Below are 4199 nucleotides of genomic sequence, written 5' to 3'. Positions count from 1 at the left end.
TAACGATCTGTAGGTATATGAAATGGTCGAGCTCATAGGCTCAATCGTAGTTAAAGCTGGTTGTAGATTTTGTTAGGATACTATGAAATCAACAAAGGAGGTTGTTTCCCAAAAAACTCGTGGGACCCGTCCCAGAATGTTGTTAAGATCGTGTGCGACACGGGACAGTGTTGCACCTGAAGGACAGCCTACCTGAGAACATACGATGTTTCCTAGTTGTTGTTTCAATATACACTCCTGGAAATGGAAAAAAGAACACATTGACACCGGTGTGTCAGACCCACCATACTTGCTCCGGACACTGCGAGAGGGCTGTACAAGCAATGATCACACGCACGGCACAGCGGACACACCAGGAACCGCGGTGTTGGCCGTCGAATGGCGCTAGCTGCGCAGCATTTGTGTACCGCCGCCGTCAGTGTCAGCCAGTTTGCCGTGGCATACGGAGCTCCATCGCAGTCTTTAACACTGGTAGCATGCCGCGACAGCGTGGACGTGAACCGTATGTGCAGTTGACGGACTTTGAGCGAGGGCGTATAGTGGGCATGCGGGAGGCCAGGTGGACGTACCGCCGAATTGCTCTACACGTGGGGCGTGAGGTCTCCACAGTACATCGATGTTGTCGCCAGTGGTCGGCGGAAGGTGCACGTGCCCGTCGACCTGGGACCGGACCGCAGCGACGCACGGATGCACGCCAAGACCGTAGGATCCTACGCAGTGCCGTAGGGGACCGCACCGCCACTTCCCAGCAAATTAGGGACACTGTTGCTCCTGGGGTATCGGCGAGGACCATTCGTAACCGTCTCCATGAAGCTGGGCTACGGTCCCGCACACCGTTAGGCCGTCTTCCGCTCACGCCCCAACATCGTGCAGCCCGCCTCCAGTGGTGTCGCGACAGGCGTGAATGGAGGGACGATGGAGACGTGTCGTCTTCAGCGATGAGAGTCGCTTCTGCCTTGGTGCCAATGATGGTCGTATGCGTGTTTGGCGCCGTGCAGGTGAGCGCCACAATCAGGACTGCATACGACCGAGGCACACAGGGCCAACACCCGGCATCATGGTGTGGGGAGCGATCTCCTACACTGGCTGTACACCACTGGTGATCGTCGGGGGGACACTGAATAGTGCACGGTACATCCAAACCGTCATCGAACCCATCGTTCTACCATTCCTAGACCGGCAAGGGAACTTGCTGTTCCAACAGGACAATGCACGTCTGCATGTATCCCGTGCCACCCAACGTGCTCTAGAAGGTGTAAGTCAACTACCCTGGCCAGCAAGATCTCCGGATCTGTCCCCCATTGAGCATGTTTGGGACTGGATGAAGCGTCGTCTCACGCGGTCTGCACGTCCAGCACGAACGCTGGTCCAACTGAGGCGCCAGGTGGAAATGGCATGGCAAGCCGTTCCACAGGCCTACATCCAGCATCTCTACGATCGTCTCCATGGGAGAATAGCAGCCTGCATTGCTGCGAAAGGTGGATATACACTGTACTAGTGCCGACATTGTGCATGCTCTGTTGCCTGTGTCTATGTGCCTGTGGTTCTGTCAGTGTGATCATGTGATGTATCTGACCCCAGGAATGTGTCAATAAAGTTTCCCCTTCCTGGGACAATGAATTCACGGTGTTCTTATTTCAATTTCCAGGAGTGTAGTAACCAATTTTAGAATCATATTAAGGAAAGCACACTACGGACTGCCACAAAGCAGTTTCCGGCTTTCTCTACAGTGTCTATTGTTATGAGACACGGAGTCTGTTGTGTGCAGCGTTTGTAACTATTACGAGTTCTATATATTTAAGAGATGTATAATATATTTAAGTTATTTTGAGGATTATCTTAATTCTTCACTTACAGACTTTTAAGGTGAGTAAAATTCAATGTATTGTTAAAACTAGTTATATAACGTGTGGATGGTTAAGCCATACTCCGTCAGCCATGCACTATCTTGTATCTTGAAGCTGAAGGTCTTTTTACCATCAGACGTCAACTGCACCACGAAACACCAAAGCCTACTGGCAAACACTTATTTTTAACAATGTCTCAAGAAGAACCAGACATTGGTGATGATCTTGCAGCTGTACTAAATTTACGAAATCTATTCGCAGTTGCGGAATCTTTCTGCCATTAGCTGCAATGGATATGAAGATATTACCTATTGGTAACATATCAAAATATGTGCTCGACCGCGACTCTAACCAGAATTTCTCGCTTGTTCCGAGTGGCCACCTTAAGCACTTTTTTTTTTTTTTTTTCAAAATGTACGTCAGCGTTACATATGAAAAAAATGATCCAGTTTATCATGTTGTGCACATTGTAACATATTCACACTTGACTCTTAAGTACAGATAGTTGTGGTAATAAGCTTTCTGTTGGTCTCACCAGGTCCTGTGCGGCTATGTGAGTATGCTTCCACGACGACCCTAACTTCCTGCGTCATACTAGTTACGGCCCTAACGGCCGCAACTTTACTTGGGTTCCTGCCAAAGATTTTCAAGGAGACAAATGTGTCATCTTCATACCTTAAGTAGCTAACGTCAGAAAGATTCCGCAACTGCAAATGAATTTTATAAATTTAGTTCAGCTGAAAGATCGTTACCAATGTCTGTTTCTTCAGACAACTATAACAAAATAAGTATCACAAGCTTCCACGAGCAAAATGACGAGCATAATACTAAAGTTGAATACTTCTGTCTGTTTGAAACCCTGTGGCGGTAATTCACATGGAGTCGTAGACATTATGACATAAGGAAGTTTGTGTTGGTCCTGCAGCGCGCTCGGATGTCCGAAGTTGTTAAAGCGACCACTCGCGAAACGCAATTCGAGTCCCGGTCCGGCACAAAATTTCGTATATCATCAGTTGGTAATACCTTCATACCTCATGCAACTAGTGTCAAAAAGTTTCCGCAACTCAGAGTAGATTTAGCTTACAGATTTTCAAGGTCCAATACTAAGTGAGGAGTCCAGGAATTTTCTACAACTCCCTGTATAACGCTCCAGTAGGAAACGTGAAGACAGTACTAGACTATTTACAGCGCACACGGAGCCATTTAGGCAATAAGTCCTCCGGCGAGCACAACGCGAATGGGACTGGAAGAAACCCTAATATGTGGTACACCGGAATTACGTTATGCCGTAAGTTTCACTGTGCATTTGAGAGCTTAGATGGAGGGGTTTTTGTTAGGATCAGTTTCAAACTCCCGTCCGGCCATCTTGATTTAGAATTTTCGATAAAATGGATGAACGCAGGGGTAGTTAGTTCTATAAGAGTACTAACGATTTCCTGGTCTGTCCCTTCCCCACTCAGTCAGTGCTCAGTCACTGATGATGTCGCTGTTGAAAGAGATGTCTGGACAGTATCTTCTTTACAGAGTGACAATCCCGTCTCTGAGGACTTCTTTGTCGACGAGACTTTACATCATAATCTTTCACTGATCAAATCTTTTCGTTTTATCAGTCAAGTAATTGCGTCGTCTTGAAGCAGCTTCAAGATGACTCAGTTGCTCGGTTGACAACCCGAGAAAATTTCGTGCGTCAAAATTTTGATCTCTTCGTTTGGCATCGATAGTCAATAGAGCATACGGTAAGCACAATCCAGTCTGTTTGCCGTCACGCCTTAACATTACGTTAGATTTTTTGCCCTGTCAATTTAGTGGGTATCTCACCTACAAAACATGATGTGTGATACGATGTTATACTCGATATCACTGCAAACTATACAACTAATTGTCAGACCCATGACATTATATGAAAAAATTTTATGCCCAGGAACCGTGCAGTAAGGCTGAAAAATCATGAAACACAGAAATGACAATGGATCACACAATTCCATAGCCGTACGGTAATGGGCGTGTTAGAGGTCAACTCGAAATACTAAGCACTGTCATATCCTTTTGCTATGCATAAAGAATACAGAGACAAATGCAAATTATCTAACGGTGGGCAAAACAAAGTCAGCGTCAGCTGAGCTGTTTTTAGAAAACTGCAGATTATCAGAGCAAGCAGCTACGCAGACACTTTGTTTCATAAACATGTTAAAAGCAGTTAGGGAATGCATATTTACTACTATTTTAAAGCTATTCTGGCAAACGCATTAACATTGCTGTACATGACGACAATACATATTTCTGAACTTACTGCCGGTGGTCGATGAGCATGAATTTAATTAACACATCTTTTAGCCTTACGAAATTCTAAGA

Source organism: Schistocerca nitens, chromosome 2 (assembly GCF_023898315.1).
Source record: "Schistocerca nitens isolate TAMUIC-IGC-003100 chromosome 2, iqSchNite1.1, whole genome shotgun sequence".
Lineage (NCBI taxonomy): Eukaryota > Metazoa > Arthropoda > Insecta > Orthoptera > Acrididae > Schistocerca > Schistocerca nitens.
This window is presented reverse-complemented; position numbering follows the sequence as displayed.